Genomic DNA, 24,081 nt, shown 5'->3' with positions numbered 1-24,081 from the left:
AAAAAGCGTCGCAGAGGAACAGTTTTCAAAGGACTTCCTCAGCAGCTTGCTGGGGAGAAGAGGGCCTTCCCATTTCCCAGCACCTAACAGCCCTTCTGTTCACAAATGTCTCTGCTATCTCCAGAATCCAAGGTAGGCAGTACAGGTAGGTAGGGACATATTAGATTATTCCTGCATCCTTCCAGATACTGGTTAGAAGAGTTCCAAACAAATCTGAAATCACTTATGCTCTCTTCTGAATCCTTTTGCTCCTACATATTTTTCTAGTCCGTTTTGTGAAGAATTAGATGAAGTTTCTGGTGTTTGTAGGAAGGAAAAGCACAGCTAGAGCACGTGACTCAGGGTCTGTCTCCATTACTTCTTATTAGCCTGTTTTGCCTCTTTTCTACACCACAAATCAGCTTCTTGCATATATATATATATATATATATATATATATAAAATATATATCTATACACACACATACACACACACATTGCAAGCTCCATATCTTTAAAATGGTTTGCGGAGGAGCATCAAAGCGGTAGTTGGTCATGCCAAGAAATGCAGTTTGTGAGTTTGGTAACACGCAAGTTGAAATAGTTTATACTAGTTTTAGAAAAAGTCTTGCCTTTTCCATCTAAACTTCCAATAAAGCTTTTTAAGTGGTAATTGCGGAGGAGTTACTTTTCTAGGGGAAAAAATTAATGTGGTTTGGAAAATACAGTTTTAAACAAGGAACTGGCAATCAATGTAGCATAATCATAGGGACAAAAAAAGGGAATCTGGTATCGAGAATTTTCCTATGAAAATGCAGGTGCTACATCCTGCTGCTCTGTGTCAGCAGCTTGGCACCCATCTCCTAGCTCAGAACGTAACAGTTCGTACAGGCATGTAAATAAGCAATGGGAGTATTCGTGCCCTCGGGTTCCTCATGCTTTGGGGAAGTTCCAGAGGACTGAAGATTTCCGAAGCTTTGAGTGTAATTAGTTTGAATTTGGTGACATCTGCTGGTCAGCCTGTTCCGTGCAGCAGCCCCAGCACCAGGAATACAGCTACAAAATGCGTATAGAAGGCAGTCGGGTAGAAATCATTCCTAAATGACTTTGGATAGAAGCTAGAGATTAAACCTTAACTTCAGGCAAAAACTTGATGAGCCAGGTCTTTGAAGCTTAAGACATCTTTTGGCTCATGTTTCTTACATACGTAGCAATGTTCTTTAGCAAAATTACTCATCTGAATGTCTTTTAATCTTGATGATGACAAAATTAATTGTATTTTATATTCCTGTGTTTAAATTACTCTTAAAAAACCTACTTTGAGGTAGAATTTACATAATGTTAGACATCTGAGCACTTAAATTCTTGGCATCATGAGGCAGTGAAGAGTTGTTCTGAACATTAAATACTTCACCTAGCAGCAGCAAAGTGTGTGATGTAATAGTTTGTATCTTACTAAGCAGCCAACTTCTTACAGTAATTTTTTTTGAGCAATAGGAGCACTTGAGATGACCACGATTACAGCCTCTTAAATAGGTTCTTGTATGAAACAAACAAACAAACAAACCTCAATTTACCAAACAATAAATAAATACCAAATAATAAATGCTATTAAAACTATCACAGACTAGATAGCATTTGAGTTCACTTTAGCACTTCAGTTTGCCAAATATTAAAGATCAGTGAGCTTAGAGTCTGTAGCAAGTCTTGTAGCACAGTCAACCCCCAGATCCACTCCCCCAGGATTTCCACTCCTGTATCTTAAATGCAGGATAGTCATTGCTATCTCCTATCTGTACCTCATTCCTTAGGATATATTTACTAGGGAAGCAATTAATCCAGTCTCTCAGGTTTATGACATGCATGGCCACGCAAGAATTGTTTTTAATGTAGTTTTACTTCCACATAACTCAAAGTTATTTTGTACAAAAATGACAGTAATTATTGTCTGTAGGATTAGATCTCTGGACATATATGGGAAGATGAAAAAAGGTGTCTAACCCTTGTTTGAGTGAGTGCTTCACTTTTTACCAGCCACATCATATTAACTCCCTCGGTGTACAACCTGAATCCAGCTGGTTCCTGTAGTGGAAGGCCAACGTGCACTTAAATTCTGACCTTGCAAGCTTTTTGGCATGGCCAGAGTTTTGCAATTGAAGGCCAGTAGCGAGCCTTCAGGATACCCCAAGAGCACAGAAAAAAGAATAGTCTATTCTATGGGAACAGGGCTTTCCTACAGGACAAATAAGGGAACATGTTTCAGGTGTGGGCTCCCAAGCTGTCTGTTTTGGGCCTCAGTGATTCTGCTGTGCTTTGATTTACATTGCGCTAGCATTCATACTCATTTTTCCAAGTAAATGCCAGCCGCACCCTAACCGTGGGGATGCTGCTGAGAATGTGCCTTTTGGAAATTAAATGGGATACAAAGGAATTCAAAATGTGTTATTCTAACATTACAAAGCTTCTTCCAAGATTAATTTTCTCCTGTATATAATAAGAATAATTAACTAATAATTTAAAATAATTTTCTCATGTTTCTAAGCCCTTTTCATTACTTTGAACTTGCCCTGTTATCTTTTTTTTTTTTTTTTGGTCCTTTCTTTGTTTTATTCTCCTTGGTCTGTTTTTAGGTACTAGCTCTTCAGAAGGAATAGCTTCTGTTAGTGGCACTTCTGCTACTAGTGTATGACAGAGTAACTAAAAAGAACCTCAGCAGTGTTAGTAACGCTAGAATTAGTATAGAAGCAACCCGTAATGAACGTATGTCTGTGTAAGGTATGTGATGCTTATGCAGTAAAGAGACATTGCAATTAAAAGACTCAGCTTTACTTGGAAAAGCATTTTGGAAAAACAAACACAGACCTCTGTAAAGAGTGTTGTAGCATTATTAAAAGAGAAAGCTGCTTGCTTGCTTTCCTTTTAGCTAAAACAGTCGCTGTACCTTTACTCCCTTCTCTTTTGTTATCACACAAGTGGTATTAAGAAGCTTGTGCAATAACACAAACTGTTATTAACTAGCTTGAACCACAAGGATAGATTTATATTTAATCTGAATAGTGTATAAACATTCTCCTATTCCACCCTGAATAGAAAGTCAATATTTTTTCAAACTTAAGACCAACTTGGGCCTCTCAGTTTAATAGGTTGTATGAAAAATCTGGCTGCTCCGCCTTTTCCCCATCTGGTGCTTCAGTTCTGGTTTTTATTTTTCAGTTCCAGTAAACCTCTGATGTGATTTTGTTTGGTTGTGGAAGGAGATGAAAGTAGACCAGAACACATTTTTCTTTCTCTATGTAGTTGTTCCATCAAATGTTTCTCAGGTATATATATACACCTTAAAGATTGTTTCCATTTTCAAATCCTCAGGAAAATTCTCCTTCCTTACATAAATGAGTAAAACTAAACTCCCTCCTATAAAGAGCAGAATTGCAGCCAGGACAAAAATAAACTTTCTAATAGTGCTTTTGGCATAAGCTTACCTACAGTGACCAACTTTAGTAAAACCACACATAAGCCATGACATATTATTAATACTGCTCTACACAGCTGAAATCATTTTTTAAAAGGCATTTAAGCTCAGGAGTTTATAAGAAAAATTCCCCCTAAGCTTTTCAGTAGTAATGTTACGTGTGCAGAGGCTCACTTGTACCAGCACCAGAAGAGTCCCACATGTCAGTGAGACTGAACGCCCTTCAAGGGCAGCTCTTGGGGTGTTTTGCAAAGGTAATTGGTGTTTGTCTATGGCCACCTGACCTCTGCTTCAGGTCTTGCATGGCTGAGCAGGGACTGCCTTTCACTTTGCCAGCGTCTCTCAAATAAGTTTCAAGATTAAGGCTTTCTTTTGAAGGCCCTTGAAAAAAATCACAATGAATTCACATCCAAGCATTGCTTATTCAGAGGAACCGGACCTTTGTCCAGGAACTGTGGTAAAAGGTCTGCATGAGATGAAAACCAGTAACCAGAGTAGGCAAGCCCTGCCCCAAAATGACTGGCAGAAATGAATAATTCAGGCAGGCCAAGAAGGAAGGATAGATTTTGATACTATCACTCCCACTTTATGGGTAAGAAAACCAACCTAAGACTGCTTCCATGGAAGGGCTGCACCCCACATAAAGGAACAAATAAATGCCAGATGGGTGACATCAACCAAGTACCATGCTTCTCACAGGTTAGTGGTTTGAGCATCAAGGAGTGCTAATGCCAAGGTGAAGAGCTGCACGGAAATAACTGCAGTATTATTTTTCTGATACCTAGTAACGCCAAACCAAAATAACTTGTAAATCAATACAATTGCATTGATTTTTTTTTATTTTAGACTGGATGACCCGCTGTAGTCTTGCACTGCTAATACCTGAGGCTGCTAGGGGTAACAACAGGCTGCAGAGGAATCAGCAACTGCTAAGTCTGTACCACACAACCAGTACCACGTTCTGATACTTCTGGTGGGAATGCTGTACTGCCTGTAAATACGTGGTGTTATTTTTCTGTTTTTTTGTTTTCTTTTGTTTTTATGGCCCAGTAAGCAGACATGCACACAGCAAAGGCAAAGCTACAAGTAATGAGCCTGTCTTGGTCATTAAGAGGGGCCACACCCATCTTAAATATTGCAAACACCAAAACTAACAACACTATGTGGTTCCTATTATTGTACCCATTGTTGTACCTGTAATGCTGTAAAACAAACGGGTAAGAGTTACCAACGACAGACAAGTTTTTCATGTCTAAAATGTCTAAAAGAGCTTTTTTAGATTTCCCTTGATGCTGTAGTTCAGCAGCCCTGTCTAGTACGCAGGGCATGGATGTGCCCTCCCTCACACTTGTACCCATGTAGCATGGATGTGCCCTCCCTCACATGTGTACCCCCGTAACCCTACCTTTGCTTCTGCACCAGCACTGACTTCCTGGCATCTGGGCAGGAGGCAGTTCAGGAACCTGGTCAGGACAAAAACAGAATTAGTGACTTTAATAGCCTCATGTATCAGCTGTATCAGCCTCAGGCTTCAAAGTGAGCCAGCTGAGTCAGCTGATTGAGCAGGAAGCTGATTGAGTCCCCTTGCCCCCCAGTTTTTCGATTGGGTGAATTTTTCCAACCAGATGAAACAATATATTCTCTGTCCTCATGGGGTATGATGCAAGCTGCAGAGGGGACGCTGGAAGGGAGCAGGAGCGGTGACCTTGGGCAGGTCAGAGGGTAGCACAGCACAAGAGAACCACTAGATCGAACATATAATGATAAAACTCATCCTTCCATCAGCCTAAGCTGCCTGTGACACATCACCGTGCAGTTCTAGAAACACCTTAAGCCAGCACTGCTAACAAAAGAAATGATCCTGCCCTCTCCCTGTCCCTGGGCACTGCATCTGACCTCTACGCCACCTTCCTTCTTGGCACTCATGTACTTGTAGCCATGCAATGAACTGGAAAGTAAAACCATTAATTTTAAAACAAAACTGGATTTTTTTTGCTGAGTAAGTTTTGATATGGATCAGTTCTCCCATTTACTTTACTAGACTAAAAGAAAAAGTGCTTTATGTGTTAAATGCTATGGTGTGCAAAGGAAAAAAAGAGGTAAATGAGATGCCAAGATGAAGAGGAGTGTTGATATATGGTCATCTACATGTCACGGGGAAAATGATGCCTGAGGCATGTGGCTGAACCGTGCAGGTACAGAGCAACTCCCATCTCGTTGATTTGACTTTGAATGGGGATAAGAGGATGGCATCTTGTATGTAAACTCTTCTACTCGGTCCAACTAGACTTAATACCAGATAAGTGAAGTGAGTTTACTTAACATTTTGGGTTTACAGCAACAGTTCTATCAAAAAAAAAAAAAAATCAAAAATTAGACATGATTTTCCAATTATTAGTAATTACACCAATACCTGTTCTACTGTGAAGTGTTTTGATTAGTCAGACCTGCATCCAGCAGTGTCTTGCTGTCAGATTTGCAATAATTATTGTCTGCTTTGCAATTAATCCACCATTTGCCATGACGGAGTTCACATACCAGTTCACATATACGTCTACTGCCTGCTTTTCTATTATAAACAGCAAACAAATGAAGATTAATTGCCAGAAAGTGCAAACCGAGGAAGAAGGGTGCCTTTCCTCAGTGGACTGGTGGGAATAGGCTTGATTCCTTTCATGTTTCAAGGGAGAGATGTTTATGGCTCTGCACCCATCAGGTTCTGCTAGCAGGAGCCTATTTTTCCTCTGATCATGTGGATAACTTGGGGTGGGGGGTAAAAAGAACTGATGAAAAGAGTTTTAATGACTCTCAGCTTGTTACTAAAACCTGATGTGTTGGGTCTGTCTGAGCTGGAGTCACCTTTTCCCTGCAGCAGCCCACACAGTGCTGTGTGGTACTGTATGCACTTTCTAAAAAGAAGTATCAGGCAACAACCTTAAAATTATAATGAAAAGATTGTAAAGATGCACAGACACTAAAGACAGCTAACAAGCAAACCTTAAAATCTGTGGGTTTATCTGCAGGAGTAACAAAATTTGGGTTTATGTTACACACCCAGCTCCATGGAGAATTTACAAAGCCTGTAAGGTTGATTTAGGAAGATCTGATCGGGCATTCAACATACAAACTACGCAATGTATCTGCAGATTTCCAGGCTGAGGTGCACAACTCCTCATAACGCTGGGATTTAACACTCAGGGATACTGAACTGCCTGAAATACCTCAGGTTTTGATAGTTTGGATACTGGACTGCCTGAAATACCTCAGGTTTTGATAGATTGGACGCTGGACTGCCTGAAATACCTCAGGTTTTGACAGATTTCCCTCCGGTAACGCAGCTTGCCTGCTCTCTCCGTGCACCTGCATCGATCTCGACTTGCTGTAAGCCGATACCGTCGCGGCGGGCGGGGCAGGCCCCTTATCGCCTCGCTCCCCTGGCAATTACCCGATTTCTGCCCCTATCTCTCGGCCTGCTGCGCGATAAGCTCCCCACACCACACGCTGGGGGGACCCATCTGCACGGAGAGCTCCTTCCCGGGGCCGGGGGGGCTCCTCTCCCGCTCCCCGCACTCGGTCGGGGGTCTGCGGGCGCCTCACGGCCGCGCTCCCCTCAGCGCCCCCTCAGGGTCCCCTCAGCCCGCAGCCGCCTCCCCTCAGCCCGCTCCCGCCTCGCCGCTTCGCCGCCCCCTCCGCCAATGGGAGCGCGGCTTGGTGGCCGAGCCCGGCGCCCTCCAATAGGCGGCGCGCTTGTTGGCCTGCGGCCCGCCGAAGCCGCACCCTGGCAGGGCTGGGGGCTGAGGCGCAGCGCGGCGCCGGGGCCAGCGGCGGAGGCGGCGGCGGGCTCGTCGGAGGGGGCTGCCGGTCAGCGGGGCCTCCTGCCCCTTCCCTGCCTCCTCCTGCCGCCCTTTCCCTTTCTCTTTCTCGTCTGGTCCTCGGGTGAGCGGCGGCGTGAGGCGTGAGGCGTTGCGGAGGAGGCGCAGCCGTTGGGGGGGCGGGGGGCGCAGCCGTTAACGGGCGGCGGGCAGCGGCTGAGGGGAGCCGGGGGGGGAGGGGCAGGGGCTGAGGGGGTTTTGGGGGAATTGAGGGTTAAAGGGAGATTTAGGGGGGAACGGGGGAAAGGGGGGCGAGGGCTGAAGGCTTTGAGGGGGGTGGGCTGAGGGGAGGTTTAGGGGGAAGGGGCTGAGGGGACGTGTTGCTTTTTCTGGGGGTGGGCGAGGGCTGAGGGGAGGTTTGGGGGGGAGAGGGGCTGAGGGGAGATGTGTTTTTTTTTTGAGGGGGATGGGGGCTGAGGGGAGGTTTGGAGGTGGAGAGGGCCTGCGGGGAGCTGCAGGTTTTTTTTTTGGGGGGGTGATGGGTAACAGCGGTTATGGGGAGCTGTGGGGTTTTTGGGGGGTGACAGGGGCTGAGGGGAGGTTTGGGGGGGTGACAGGGGCTGAGGGGAGCTGTGGGGTTTTTAGGGGGTGACAGGAGCTGAGGGGAGGTTTGGGGGACGACAAGGGGCTGAGGGGAGCTGCAGGTTTTAGGGGGGAAGGAGGAGAGGCTGGGCCAGCTGGCTTAGCCCTTGGGGGGGAAAGGAAGAAATCTGGGGGGGTGACAGCGGGTCCCTGGGTTGTCTGCACCTGCCGTGCCGCTGCCCGCTCATCCCCCGCCGCCCTTGGGCTTGGCCTGCGGAGGGCAGGGGCTGCAGGCTGCTGGGCAGCGCTGGCAGGGACCTGCAGGAGAAGGGCGGTTTGGTTTTGGTGGCTGTGCTGGAGAGGGTGGCTGCTCTTTGGCGTTGTCAGCGTCTGCTGGTATGGAGCAGCACGCATCTTCATGTGAGGAATTGCTGGCTGATCTCTGCGGCGTTTATAAGGTTAATTCTCGATCTGTGCTTGGGTTCGAGTGAAGCTAGCGGTTAGGGAGGGGGATGCATCCATGCTGGAAAAATACCCCTGGTTGTATTGAGCGAGGGGGCTGTGAGCGGCGCTTGGCTTAAATCTTCCATGAGGTTCTGCTGTAGTGCAGTGGTGTGAGCTGGTTGCTGCTGCTGTTGTTTTCCTCCCTGCTTTTCGGAAAGTTGCTATTGATCACTAGTATCATGTGGCAAAGTATTTGAGAGGGGAATGTTTTTGTGCACGGAAGCATACATCTTTATGTGAAGCTTTACAAAATGCTTGTACTTTAATATATGTTCTTGAATTCTCACATTGCCACTACTGCTGGATGATTTCTGTATGCCTCGCTGAGAGCTACAGGCATCTCCATGCATGGGGGCTATTTACATCTCTGGGGTTTGTAATGGGACCGAATGTGCTGACAGAATACTCAGCAGTTGTTAGCTGTCATAAATCTGTTCTTTCAGAATTAAGAGTTCATTAATAAAATTAAGAAATGTAAACTTGATTTTTAAAATGTTTCCATTTTCTTTATTAATTCATTTAACGATTGCATGCCTCTGTAAGAAAACCCTATTTTGGAGTTCTTGCATAATAAGAAACAGGAACAGAACGCAACTATTGACTGCCTTCTTAATGCTGGAGCAGGTGGCTTTATATTCAGCGAGCAGATTTGATGTGATCGTTTAAAAATAGTCTGAAGTGAACATAATGTTTTATGTAGCTTGCCGCAATTACAGAATCTAAAGTTGGTGGTTTTCTTAGTGGAGTTTTCAGGAAGAGACAACTGAAAGTTTTTACATCTTCACTGCAGCAAGATAAGCATATGTGCTTGCATGTGTAAGCATTTCGTAGTTTAACATGATTTCTGTTTTCTCCATGAGGCTCCGTGCTGGGTATAGTTCTTCTAAGCCAAAACCAGTTGTGTTGCCTGAATGTTTTCTTTTATGGTCAGTTAATAAAAATGGCATGAGAAATCTGAACGTTCATGCTTCATCTGAAACGAGGACTTTTGCTAGCGTGTTGTGACAATAAGTTCATTAGAGTATGGTTCACTAATACCGTGGAGTGAGGAATGCTGTTTACTGAATCAGTGCTTTTCTGTGATAGCTCTTTTTAAATGTCTCCAGCAGAAAATGACTCAACTCTGTTCTCCTTCTGTGAGATTCGCCATTGGTATCGAACGATGTTTTACGTGTACAGAATCAGACCATTTCGGGAGAGTATGACTTCTACAGGACTAGGGATAAAGCTGCTTCAGCCCCATTCAAGGCTGTTTTCGAAGGGTAGCTTCACAGCATGAAGTGCTTTTAATAAATCTCTCCCAACATTCTGTTTTCAAATGAAAACATTTAAATCTTGTTGTGACTAGCTTTGTTAATAAACAAAAATATTAAAACTGGAGGCTTCAAACCAGGAGAAGCATGCTCAGCATGCTGGTTGCCAGTAAGCGTGTAACTTCTGTGCAACAAGTGCTTTCTAAATAAGAAGGCATTAGGCAGTAAGTCTTGTACTCACTGCTTTCCTGGGTTGTAGAAATAGTTTTCTTGATTATTTGAGAACAGTAACAGTGGTGAAGAGCAGGTCATTTGTAAATCCACAACAGTTTCTGTGTGAATGATCAACTCCTGCTTTGAGGGGGAAAAATCATATTAAGAAAACTTCCCCATCCCTTAATAAGGGAGAGCATATGGGATAAGTGTCACCTCTGCGTCCTGGTGTTGTGTGTGTCCCCACTGCACAACAAATTGAAAAATAATGCCCAACTTCTGATTTTGATGCCTTTTAATTTAGACCTTACTCTTGTACCATTCTGTGTGGCAGACAGCAATCGCTGAAACACCACTGCAGTAGAGATTCATGCTGTAATTAAATTTTTTTTTAGAGTTATTGGTGCTTTATATTTAAAACCTGATTGGGGAGATGCAGGTTTAAACTGCAGATCCCACTTTGCAGGTCACTTGACATCTGCAGAAGAACCTGATTGAAATTCTTCTGTTAAGTTATTGACCTCCTATATTAAACAATGCAAAAGCGCTATCTATATATTGAATAGGTGTCCCTAAATGACCTCAGGTTTGCAGTAGTCATTCATATAACCTAATAAGCCTTCCCAGGGGAATAAGAAAACATTACCTAGTCTTGCCACTTCTTTAATGTTTCTCTTCAAAACCACTCCTTTTTTGATCGAGCCGAGAAGAGCAGCTGTACAAACCTGTTGGCAAAGAGCTGCCAAGTGTAAATCTTGTAAACTAGTGCATTTCTTGAGGAAAGTGTCTCATTAGAGGTAGTGATGCTTAAGAAGAATAGATTATAGAGATATGTTGGTTTATGATGATTTTTACTTTTAAATTACCCTTTTTTGGATATTTTTTGTGTTGCTTTAAAATATTACACTTATAATAACAGGGTTCATTAGTAATTTAATGGGTTGTTAACCATTTTATGGACCATTCAGCATAACTGTATGACTACATCTGTTATCTCAATACATTTCTGCTGTTTATTGAGAATTGTCCTGCTAATCTTTGGTCAGATGGAAGCAAATAATTGCTTGTTTTCCTTGCGAGTCTGAGGCTGTTGTTTACAGTGGTTTTGTCAGTTCGGAAACTTTGTGGTTAGTGGTTGCAAAAGTTGTAGAAAGTCCTTCCTAATTCAATGGTGAAATAAGAGCAAAGACTCTGGGAAAGACCATTTTTAGAGCTACTGGTTTCTTTACATCAGGCGTGAGCTGAGATCGTGTTATTTATAGTGAGGGGTCTGGTTTACATTGTGACCAACCACCCAGGTCTTGAATAAAAGTCAAATATTGCTACTACGTTCAGGAATTTGAAAATGTATCTGTTCATCATTTCAGGGCAAACACAATTTTGGTGTAGAACTGGATTTAAAGAGCCACTAAGAGTTGTGCGGGCTGACCGTGTGTATGCTGGCTGGCTCTGCTGGAATGACTTGCTGACCATTAAATAGAAACTGAAAATGTAGTCCTTGAAGGTGTTGCTAAACGGGAGCAATGAGTACTTGAACACCTTCCCAACTTCCTCCTTTTAACCTGTTTATTAGACTGCATTTTAAGAAATGATCTCTGCTGCACTGTTAGATGCGGTTATTATTTGATGCAGAACCAACCTTTCAACCTCTGATCAGGTGTTAGCAAGCAGGACATCAAAGAGTCTTTCACTCTGGGTTATTTCAGTAGCTTTCCCTTCAGATTAATTAAAAATCAAAATACATGAAGGAGAGCACATTTCAGGTTAATTTTAAAACCGGGATGTTAAGAGCTGCTCTTTAAAACTGAGATCTGGAGTTTCCATCCTCTTCAGACTGGTGAAATGCAAAGCAGTATTTTAAATTCAATAATGCATTGTTTTTATCTTTTTAAATTAGTGATTTTTATACCATGTGTTGTGTATGTTTTTCTGGTCTGGAGCCATGAGATCTGAAAAGATAGGGAATAAAATACTGCAGCATTTTGAGGTGCTTTCTTCCATGTACCGAACTGAACTGCTGGAGAGAGGTCATGGAAGTAGTGGGTAGTAAATATGGTTAATCAGTAACACTTTATGGTATTTTTGATACTTTCCCATCAAAGGAATAGATAAATGTTAAGTCATGGTGCGTATCCATTCACACACTGAAGATAAGGTGAAAAATCAAATGACCTAAGATCTCTTAGGTTTGTGGTTGCGCTCCGTAAGCATTTCAAAACAACTTTGGAATGAAAACTGTAATTTGACTTGGGGCCTTGGAAAACTGTAGTTTATTTGGGGGTTGTTTGCTTTTTGTACCTAAAACTATCAAATTCTCGTGGTGCTGTTTTTGCATTTTATCTCTGTCTTGTTGTAGATCTTGAATCTGCAGAGGTCTGATAACAATTTTAGCTTTGTTATAGATAGCAAAGTTTTGCCAGATTGAACCAGCAAGTGTCTGGGCAACTCATTAAGATCATCTTCTGTGTTTTTTTTATCCCTGTTAGGTTGTTGTGGTTTTATTTTTTTATTTAAGGTTCTGTAGTACTGAGCATAAAGTTACTGTCCCTGCATTCTGACAGTGGAGGTGAAAGCTAAGGCATACTCAGTGACTTTACTGTTCTGTTGATGGATGAAACAATTTCTTTAGACGTTGTCACTACAAAATATTGCTAAAAATGTGTAATGTACGCTTGGGTGCAAATCAGCCATTCCATCTAAAATCCAGTGAAATAAGACATCCCTGATGCTGTGCCCTGACCGAGAGGTGCAGTATATTTGGTTGTTGTGTGCTTTTTTTCCTTCCAGAAAGTCTTGTCTAATGCAGCTTTGCTCAGTAAGCTCAAATGAACACAGCTTAAAGTATTCCTACAGCATAGGGACTGACTTTCTTGCGTTGTCACTTCTCTTTAACTTCTGAACCTGTGGCTACGTTCAGCTCAATTTAACACTGGGGAGGTGATGACTTCAGGCGTACGGAGTTCCTGCCGTTATCGTGACAACCTGGGCTGTGGCCCTGTGCTCCCACTGCGAGGGGACACAGCTCCTAGCTGGGCTGGGGATGCAGGAGCTCTGGCTGAGCAGCTGATGCCGGCTGGCCTGCGAGGACAGAGCCAGGCATGGAGCATTTTGCTGCTTGTCCAGCCAGGCTTGGTGGACACTGGTGTGCAGGTGAACAGAAGAGCAAGGACAGAAGCACAGGAGGTGCAGAGGCACTCGGGTGGAAGAGGGTAAAAAGTCTGCATAGGAGACTTCAGCGGGTAGGGAGTCCTGCTGCTTTAGTTTTGTCACCCTTCTCTAGGTGCTTTCAGTTACAGAAAAGATTTTAATTATTTTCACCTGAAATTCTACACAGCTAAGGCATTGTATCACTTCTAAATACAGCTTCAAGTTTCCAAATGTTTTGAATAGTAGATTCAGTGTAAAGCACAAGATTCTATTTTTAATTATTTCTCCCTATTGTGGATATAATTTTTAAGTCTATTAATGTACAAAGGTTGGACATGGTGCTTAGGGAAGTGGTTTAGTGGGTGATATTGGTGGTAGGGGGGTGGTTGGACTAGATGATCTTCCAACCTTAATGATCCTGTGATACATGGCAGTGTGGTTGATTTTTGCCCCCCTCTTGGACTTAAAGTAAAACTTCAGAGGTGGTGAGTTTTCTAAGGTAATTTCTGGTAATTCTGATCATAACTGATCATTTAGAAACATTTCATAACAATTTTGTGAAAAATGGATAATGATCTTAGATGTTTGTTTAGATCTCAACTTTACATACGAAATCTTTCTTTCTTTTTGTTTCTATAGGGATTAAGGTAAAAAGTTGATTTATTTTGGCAGTAGTAAATTCTGTAGAACTTTGCCAAAGCAAGTGAATGTCCTTTGATAGATAGAAGGCCGAGTGTCCTGGTACTCTTAAAATGCATTGCTGGGTGTAGGTCTAGTATTACACATGGTGGGGATGGGCGGGTGGAATGAAATACATATCCATAGTCTGAGGGAAAGCTGTTGCATCTTCTATGCATTAGGGAAAGGCTGTGGACTCGTGCCATGGTCACACAGAGAGGACCATGCCGGTCTCTTTGCTGTCTGCCTGTGTTTTTCCCCTGTTGCTTCCAATCGCCTTTGGAACCTGTGCTAATCCCCGTGCTGCTCAGGTATGTGGGTCATCTTAGACAGAGCCACTTGCCTCTCTCTTGGAAGGAGAGATTGTGATTACAGCCTGGGGTAATGATTTGAGCAACTGGGACACCCACGTCTGGATCTGTCAGAGACCTTACTGTTGATGTGGGCTGCTTTCTTGGACTCTGTTCCAACCTGCTGATGGAGATGGCCAAGGAAACCCGATTTGAGGTGCCTGAGCCTCTGCTTCCTAGTCCTGGAATAATGCTCCTTCCAGAAGCCTTCAGTTTTTCCTCACTGCAGCAGCCTGGGAAGGAGCCAGGAGCAGAGAACATGCTGAGCAGCTTGCTGCACAAGTCAGAGGAAGGTAGTCTCTGACTGTCCTCTGGCCTGCCTGGCGACCAGAAACTGAAGGGTGCTTTGGCAGCTGGTCAGCGACAGCCAGGAGTGGTGAACAGAAGGTTGGGAAGCATGGCTAAAATCTGAATGTCAGCCAGAAGAGCTGGACTTGGGCGGCCTTATTAATTGAACCGTCTGGCTGTGGAACGGTTGCCTGAGGAAAAATCTTTTTGGGTCAATACGTACCGCTCAAGTGGAGAGACAGCCCCCCAGGCTGCAAGCACAGCTCGCCGTGTCAAAAAGGAACCTTTGTGGCTGCTGCTGCTGCTTCAGCTGCATGCTTAATGGCCTTGGGACCTGCCTGCTGCCAGTGGGCCAGTGCGTTGAAATAGCTGGCCTCCCTAAAAGACTGCAACTAGTGTTTTTCTCACATTTTTTTGGTAATTAGTGTACTTATTGATGATGGAATAGTGTCTGTCACACTAATTATTTTTGAAGTATTGATTAAAGTAATCCGGAATACAAAGAAGGTGAAAGATTGCATAAAGAAGAAAGAGATGTAACCAGTTTGTTATGAAAAAGCAAATCCACGATATCCTAATGTCACCTCTGTAAAGAGCTTATTTCTGTGTTCCCAGGTTTACAGGGCATTAAGTCATTACCATGTTCACGTATACTGTTGAAATATATTATTTCTGTAAATCAGCTGTAATTTGGAAATTCATTACACCTCCATGTCATATAGGGGCACATTATTGCATGCTTTCAGGGGTGTAGCCACTGCAAACACTTAGTTAAGAATGAGGCAGATTTCTAATGACCCTTTTCATTTGCAGACCTTTAATCAGAACTAGACACCTCTGATAAGCAGCGTGTATCATTTTGGATAAGGTGAATTCTGACTTACCAGTTACTGCTTTGAAGACCTGTTTTGATATCAAATACTTAATGGCAAAAGGAATAACTAAGGTCATTCAATCTGATTTGTTTTTTATTTTCTACTTTACTTCTGGTACTACAATTTCTGATTGTTTAATTCTTAATTTGATGCATTAATCATTAATGAATGGGATAAATTCAATTTCATTTCATTTGACTGACACCAAATTTATCCTATCAAAGACTTGATGAATTGAGAGTGTAATCTGGTAATTCCTTCCCTCCCCTCTTCCCCCGTTGCTATAGTAATCCTAAATTCAGAACTTATTTCTGCACCTTTTTTTCCTTAAACTAAGGTTAGTAATAGCTGCAGTGCAATATGTCCTCAAACTGAAATACTGACAATGAAGTTTTTTTCTTCTGAAATTTGGCTGTAACATCTAAGTAAAGCAGAAATCAAGCAGCCTTAACTTGTTTTCTCTTGTTATAGCTCTTGGGAGGTCTTATGGCATGAATCTTTTCATGTTGCAGGCATGCATTTTCTAGGGGGGGGAAAAACAAACAAACACAAAGGCCCAACTAAGGCCAAAAAATGAAGACTCAAAGCCATCTCTGAGTGTCCCCAAAAGCTGTTAATAACTGCAGTTGTAGAAGTGAACATTCAAAGTGCAAAGGTCATAACTTGATTTAGCACCCAAATGTTCTTGCAATTCCAGTTTTGCAGCAATGCTCAGGGCTTGCTTGATGAGGTGCTTTTGGCATGGCTGAGCTTCGGATACAGCAAGAAATGCGAAGAATTCTGGCAGCTGAATAAAATATTCATTCTCTTACCAAGCTTTGCTTTTTTATACGAAAAGATGACTTTTGTGCTAGTGGGGAATGCAAGATCTTACAAGGTTAATAGCAAGCTGGAGAAGAGCATCAGGAGTACGCAGAAAACTGAGAAAGTCAGATTGGCGAAGCAAGTTGTGTCTTGTCAGGAAGCATGGGGACAGTGAAATAAGAGTAAAAACAACTTAGATACAGGTGAAAATCAAAATGGAAAGTTTGCCTTCACTTTCAGCAAAGACGGTAGTTCGGAACGCAGGAATGTAGGTCTTACGGAAGTGAAGTTATGAAAGTGATTTCCGTAACGATCAGCTCAAACTTCAAGGGCACATATCAGTGGGACTACATAGCATTTATCCTGGAATTTTGAAGTAGGTGGTATATGCAATAATTAGGTATTAAATTAGAAGGATTTTTATTAAAGGTATTAAGGAAGAAGGGTATTGGGTTGCAAAAGTAGTCACTGCGTTTACCTAAAAATAAGGTGGTTCAGGGTGGTTAGCGCATTATTAGCATGACCTTACTAGTCAGGGATTTCTTCAAATTTCTAAAGAGAAGCAATCCATATGGAGGTAAGAAGAGAAGGTTTTTAACAGAGGAAGGTTGAGTCAGAGAAATCTAATGTCTCTCCAAAAGGTCAGGTATCTTACAAGAAGAGAATACCTGGTTAAAGCTTGCCTGTTTTGACTTAGTCATATAAGGTATAACACGGTTCAAAGGACAAACCAGGATAATGTTCACATGATAACTGGTTTAAGATGGTGAGAGGATGTCTTGAGTATGGATAGAGCTCAGTGACCAGAAGCTAAGGTATTGAGCAGAGGTTGGTGATGGAAGTATCAGTTCCAAGACTTAGTACTTGATTAGTATTGTTGATGCATTCCTGCTTGTGCCAGTACCATGTGTTGCTCCTAGATCTCAAGGGTCATCAGTACAGACCTTAGGACAGGAGTAGTAGAGAACGGGTTGCATTTGATAACATCTAAAAATGAAGGTGAACTCAGAACACTTCTACCTATCGTAGTTAGCAGCTATGAGAAGTATTAGGATAACAAGCATGTAGTTGTTACCTGTGAAGATATTTCCATTAAAGAAGAAAAACATTGCTGACATTTTCTGGTAGTGGGGAGAGCTCATCTGGAATATCATGCTTAATTCCTATCACCCATCATCCAGGCGAGGGAAGAAAAAGAATTACAGGGACTGATTCCTTGGAATGACTAAGGGAATGGAGAATTTGCTTCATAAGGAAGGCTAAAAGAGTAGGTCGTGGTTGGTCCGCTAAAACAAAGCGTGAAAGGTTGCTCCTCACAAAAATGAGTTGAACAACACAGGTGGGTAAAAAGAGCTTCTTCAGCTCAAGGTATGAGAACAAGTGGGCATAAACTCTCCAAGAATAAACCTAGTCTGGTGGAAATTAGAAAAGATGGTTCCTAAGCAACAGAGGCACAGAAGCCTGCAGCATCCTTCCCTGAGGAATAGTGGCATCCGACTGGCTGTCTTTAAGATGGAGCTGGGTAGCTTATGTAAGGGGGGAGGAATGACATAACACGTAGTTTTCCATAGTACCTGGGGGGCTGAATATCCCTCAGGTCCTGGGATTCCTGTCGTGCTGGTCACTGTAACACAGCTGATCCACCAGGTCTGTGGGAGAGCTGATGCTTGGGCAGTTGCTTTCTGAGGAAGAGAAGTGCTTGTATCGAGGGAGAGAAAACATGTAGACAAGTGGGAGGTTTTAAATACTGTTTTATGTAATGCCCTACATTGTATCCTGTGTAGTGGATATACATTATGTAATTCATATTAGTATTATGAAACCCCTAATCAACACAGACCAAATGGATTTAACAACGAGCCCTGTCTTGTTTCCTTCTTGTGCTGCCCTTTGTGATCAACGGAGGCTGCCCACAGCAAGTGGCTTCATACTTCTCTGCGAGTTCTCCCTTGAGCTCTTTAAAAATAATAATAAATTAAAAAAAAAAAGATACAAGCTAAAGGGACAATGTGGTAAAACCCTATATGCCATATTGCTAGATAACGTGCTGCTGTTCCTGTGTATTGCCCAAAAAGGCTGTCCATCTAATAAGCCTGGAATGTTGTTTTCTGAGGAAGCATTGTTCCGCGTTTGCACTAACAAGAGACACTCCCATCGCTCTGCAAAGTGTAGGATCCGTGGTTTTACGGGAGACTTGCAAAGAAAACTGTTGTGCTGCCTCCTCCCTTCCTAACAGAAAGGCATTAATTGGCAAATTGGGGAATTAATGGCGCCTGAGGTTACAATATTCTTCTAATTTTTTTCGGTTATTATGACACAATAAATCATACTTTAATTCCTGCTGAGGTATTTCAGACCCTGGAGAGAACTTGTAAACACTCATTTTACCATTGTTTTGTCTGTATCAGCAATGTTATTGGATATGATTTTTATAGGAACAAAAACTGAAGCAGAAATACATTGTCTGCTTTATATTATTTTTTTCTATTTGAAATATTTTCTAAGTGTTCATCTAGAAAGCTTCACTTCGGAAGGAAGTTCAAGCATGGAAAGTAGTTTGGTTAGGACAGGATAGAAATTTAATGATGTTTGAAAGGTTCCTTCCTGACTCTGCTTAATGTGTTATAGACTTCCCTTCAGCTGTTAGCTGAATTTCCTGTTGATTCTAGGTACAAGTGCCAAAGCAGGATCTAGCAAGTGTTTGTCCTATCTGTGTGCTCTAAATGGGTTGTTTTCTTTATTTGCAGGTTTAATGATATTTTAATATTTTCAGAACCAATGTCTAAGATGGAGAACTAAACCTTAGTAATTTGAATTGCTGTGTTCACTCATAATGATTAATATTAATGGTAAATAATTGCATAGGCATAACATCATGGACACTTTGTGTGTTTCAGTGTTAACGTTAGAACTTATATCCCAAAAGTGAAACTTTAAGGAAATAAGGCTTGGTAGTTACAATTCTGAAAGTTGATCAATAGTATTTAAGATCACCAGGTATGTGGAAATGTCCCCTGTTACCTGAACATCATTAAGATTGTATTTAACCTGCTTTATTTAGACATTCTGTGCTGTCATTTACTGTTAAACATGTGAACTAGAGACAGACTCGGATAATAAAAGAAAATAAAGCCCAATTTAAGTCTGAAACTGTTTGTCGGTAGTGTCCAAAGAGTGGATGACTCAGCAGATAAGCTGCAGCTCTTTCATTGAGCAGAAAACATTTAGGAATATTTGTACTTCCAAAGAGAGTATTAATGTATGAACACTAAGAAGATTGTAAGAGTTGATCACCTTGACATTTTTTTCTTAAAGGATGTTTTTTTCAGCTAGATGGTATACGATTTCTCTTGGTAACTGAAAAAGTTTGAGATGAAAGTAAGTAATGCTACTCCCTTGGAGTGATAGAAATAATTACTGAAAAAAATGGTGGCTTAATGACTACAACACTGGAAGCTTAATAGTTTGCTGCTACTGCTGAACCAAGTAATTTATTTAACTAAAATATGCTGTTAAACACTGGAGATTAGAAAAAGTTTAGTCTTAATATGCATTTTTTTTTATTTCTGTAGCTTACCTGCCAGAATCAAAGCTGAATATTGCTCAGTTTTCTTGCACTGAAATAATCTTTTATTGCATCTCCTGCAGATGTGGCCTATGCTATAGCTAGTTCTGCAAGTGATGCAGTCGATGTTGGAATATTTTATATTATCAGCAGCATGTTCAGATTGGGCATTTTCTTTTTGTTTGTTTCATATAAGAGTTGTCGCTTTTTTTGAAAGCTATTGTCTTAAGCTAACTGGTGACACACATTAGTTGGTGGTTTTTGTTGTTCATCTTTTTTTATTTTGAAAGTGTTCTTCGAGGTATATTTTCCATGTGGGCACCATGCCTTATAGCCACCGCACATAACATGCCACCAGTATAAAGTCTGAATTGTCTAATGAAGTAAAGATGCATTTTGGTGTGCAGTTTGATCTTTGGAGGATAAATCAGAAAAATGTGTCTTTTCTGTTTTTCCAGAGCAGTGTGAGTGTATATCCCTTTCAAGACTGTGTTTCTCTGTGGAAAAATATTGAGGAATAGTTGCTGGAGGCAGTGTTACCTATACATAATAAATTTGCAATAAGGGTATGTCGTACAATGACCACATATTGGGCTGTTCAGATTCTGTTATCATTAATTTCTTTTGGTAGTATTATTAGGGATCTATAAAGCTGGAACAAATGAAATTTGTTGTGATGGTATTGTATAGGTCGCTTGTGACTGAAAAAGAGCAGGAACTTGAGGCTGACAGAGGAAGATCAGGGTAAGGGTGATAACACTTGAAATGAGAATAATTTCAGTGAGTAAGGTACTGCTCTTGTGCGTCACTGAACAACTCCGTAAAACCGTCTTTTATAAAGGTGCATCAGGTTAAAGGGAAGACGAATTATTTGAAGTATTTCCTGTTCCATTGTTAGCTGGTAGATCCCTGAAATTCTGCGGTGAGATCTGGAACCCATAGGAAATAATGTAGTGGGCAAATACAAGTCAGGAGAGAAAGTCAGGTTTGGTTTAGTTCAGAGAAGACAGATGAGAAAAATAAATTGATACCATAAGGGCAGAAACAGCTTTAAAAATCTGGATTACATTACACAGAGGATTTTCACTAGGATTTTTACACGTAATATATTTCAAACACACTGTTTTATAAAGTCACATTCTATATTAGCCCATGGGACTTGCTGCAATGAGGTGTTGTTACATTCGAGGGTTTAACACAGCGCAAAGTAAGGTTACACATTTTATATCAGTTTTACGAAGAATGTTGAAGTACCACGTACATATTTTTTCTTTTTTCATGGTCTAAAGCAGAAATCAAAAAATCACTGCAGATGAGAGTGAGTGCTAGGCTGTTCTTAAAACTGCAGCACTGGCCATGGTTAATCAGGATGTTTGAAAAGTTAAATCACCAGTTTGCCTGAATTTGGCAATTCCTGCCCTCTTAGACAAAGTTTTGGTCTCTTCCTTATGAAATCAGCACGGCTGGAAATAATAGTGGCTGAGTAAGCAGCAGGCTTAATACTTAAGCACTACGAGTGTAAGACTTTTCTTTGTTTTTAACAAAACCAAAGTAAATTTGAAGCTATTAATTTCTGGGCTCAAGGTAGCTGAAGCTGGATGACCTGTACAAACTGTCTCTCTTGTGGAGGGCTTCTGGGAGAGATGTTATAGAAGATATCGGCATCTTGGCAGGTAATGTTTTAATGTTAGAAATGGGGCAGCAAATGTAATTTATCATGTGTCTGCATGCAAGTCATTTTTATAGCTTTTCTGTTGGATTTCCTAAGCTTCACTGAATGCTTTGTTACTGAGCAGCTCCGAAGCAGGAATTGCTTGTGGCTTAGTACACATTGAAGGATGCTGACATGTTGGACCCTGTGCAAATCAGGTGTACCTATGGGCACAAGTTTCTCTCAACTGGCTCCAATTGTTGGTTTGGGTCAGGGGCTTGTTCACAAGTTGCCCACCGTGCTGTGATACCCAGCTCATGCAAGGAGTTGTCAGCTCAGACTAACTGTTGAGGAAGGGCTTGAAAATAAGTGCTCCCGAGAAAGCGTGATATGCTTTAAAAAAATAAAAATTCAATATGGAAACAAAGATTTGAGTAGGTGTTTCTACGTGTAAAATAATGCTGTTCTAAAACAAATGTCACAGTACAGCTCTAATGTAAGCGATTGGTTTCATTTCACACGGCTGTTTTCACTCTCCTCGGAAAGCTGTTCACCAGCTTTTTATTTTTTTTCGGGACTCATTGGGTTTCACATGGGCAGAAGCTGCTGGCATGTGTCTGGCTGTGTGCTGTCAGAGCAGTAGCCAGAAAAGCCAGGCGCAGAACCCCAGCTCTGAGTATTGCGTGCATTTCCCTGGGTTTTGCAATTTCTGATGCGAGTAACCTTTCAATGAACCTGAAAGAGCTGTACATACGTCTTTCAGCAGTAAAATAGGGGCAGCAGGGTTGCTAGAAAAAGTTCATTTGACAGCTCGAGTGCAAATTATTCACAGTCATTGTCTGACTCCCGGCTGATTTGACACACCTGCGTATTGTTGCTGTTCACTGGTTTAACCTGAATTTCTGTTTCTAGGAATATAAGCCCCGTGCTGGCTAGGTGTGGTTTTTAGGGCACGGTGGGGAAGATGTTTGGTTACAGCTAGGTAAACAAGCAGGTGTGAGAAGGGCGTTTTACTGCTGTTGGTGGTGTTGAAAGATAGAGGCCAGGCTGGATGGGGCTTTGGGAAGCCTGGGCTGGTGGGAGGGGTCCCTGCCCATAGCAGGGGGCTGGAGTGAGGTGGGCTTTAAGGTCCCTTCCAACCCAAATGGTTCTGTGATTCTGAGACATTTTGTCCATGGGTAGAAGAGGAGTCACTTGGATAGGGGTCTGAATAAAAATCAACCGTAAAGACATTGTGGTGGTCAGTGGAGATGTTTTTAAGCAACCAAAAATAAGACAGATGTGTAGAAACATTAATTTCTTACCATTAATCTCCATATGTTTGTCATCTAAGACAATCCTTGTCTAAAGATGTTAGTCTTTACAGGGGGGATAGTGTTTAGTTTCATCTAGAAGCATGGGTATGTGTCGAACAGGAACCTTTCATGTTTCACACTGAGACCTGAATTCAGCAAACGCAGAATGCCCAGCTGAGTTTGTTCTCTTGGGTTTAGTAATGGTTGTAGTCGAGTTTTGTAAAATGTATATCTGTGCGAAACTCCTGGGGCCTTCGGATGTTTCAGCTGTTAAGGGTGAGTGTGCACCTCTGTCTTGCCCTCGTGTTGGGGGCTGAGCTCTGAGAGAGCAATTCTTGGGGCTTGGGACTGGTTCTCTGAAAGCTGCCTGCATGGAAGCTGCTGTCTGTCCCAAAGGGTCTCGGTCTGGGTGTTTGGAACTGAAGCCCTCATGTAACTGCTGCCAGTTTGGCTTCTTGAAACATTATGAATGGGCTGCTACGAAGGCAGCAGAGCAGAGTACGAGCTGGTTTGTCTACTTACTGGATGGTGCTGTGTGAGGCTCTACAGCCACTGCAGTAATTGAGCCAGTATCAGGCTTCCTTTCATCCTTCCTTATCTTCATGCAATAAAAACAGAATCTTTTTTTGCCACAATTTATGCATGTTCTTTCTGTACCTTGGGTGTTCTCCTGTACTTGGTTGGATCTTCGGTTGAGTAATGTCACCGTATGGAGATTAAAATGGTCCTTTTCAGAAACAAAGAAATATTCTTAGGAGAAGTGTGAGAGTGCTCAGGCTTCCTGAAATGATGAAGCCTGGGCTTCTACAGGTGCTTGTGTTTGTGACTCTGGAGGTAACTTTGCTAGAATGGCCACAACCACTGTGTTGGCATGATTTACAGCGACTGGAGAAGCTGGATTGCTGCATTTCTCCCCAGATGTAATTCTGAAACCCCAAAGAGCTAAGTGAATACTTGCCACATCTCTTTCTCTCATGGTTTCCACCTGATAGTGACAGCCTCAGCTGGAAGATAAAGCAACATTATGCAAACTCAGGAGTTCGCGCAGCCACGCTCGGTTGTGCAATAGTTGCCTGGCAAGGGAGACGGCATGATGAGGAAGGCTGTTTGCTCGGGGTGTTTCTTCTGTTGCTGTGGGGGTGTGCTTGACCCTTGAGGTTCACCCAGAAGTAGGAAACATGACTGCATAATTTTGGGGTGGGGAGCACATTCACACTCCCCTGGGAAAAAGAAAAAACAGAAATGAGTTGTTCCTAAAATAGAGTTGATGAGGGTGTCTTGCCATCTTGTTTCCGCCTGTGGAACAAATGACAATCTAATACAGGAAAATGAGTTCCAGTAAGATGTTTGTCCATGCTTTACACGTCTCTAATCTTTAGATTAAAGCTGGTGAGACCATCCTGAGACAGAAAAAAAACATGCTCTTGGATTTGGGAACTTGATTCCATTTTGGAATGAACTCTTATCTTGCTGTCACTTCTAATGCTTCTCTGAAGAGGGTTGATATCCCCCCTAGAGGATATGAGTATTCTCAGCGATGCTCAGAAATGTTCAGTGCAGGGCAGATGAAGAACAATGCACTTTGTCTTCCCAAACTTTGTCATTTGCATGAAGGAC

At 42.1% G+C, this 24,081-nt stretch overlaps 1 protein-coding gene across 9 annotated transcripts in view; it reads left to right on the top strand.

Moving 5' to 3' along the window:
- The first annotated feature begins 7,219 nt into the window (after positions 1-7,219).
- The window catches only part of ADD1 (adducin 1), a 60,286-nt gene continuing 43,424 nt past the window's right edge, over positions 7,220-24,081 (top strand). For all 9 annotated transcript variants that reach the window (XM_082758849.1, XM_082758847.1, XM_082758850.1 and 6 more), the window contains exon 1: positions 7,220-7,383. The gene's annotated coding sequence lies outside the window, so the exon portion shown is untranslated. The remainder of the gene's footprint in view (positions 7,384-24,081) is intronic.

Source organism: Aythya marila (assembly GCF_965140915.1).
Source record: "Aythya marila genome assembly, chromosome: 4".
NCBI lineage: Eukaryota > Metazoa > Chordata > Aves > Anseriformes > Anatidae > Aythya > Aythya marila.
Note: the sequence above shows the minus strand (reverse complement) of the source record. Positions and strands in the feature narration are given on the sequence as shown.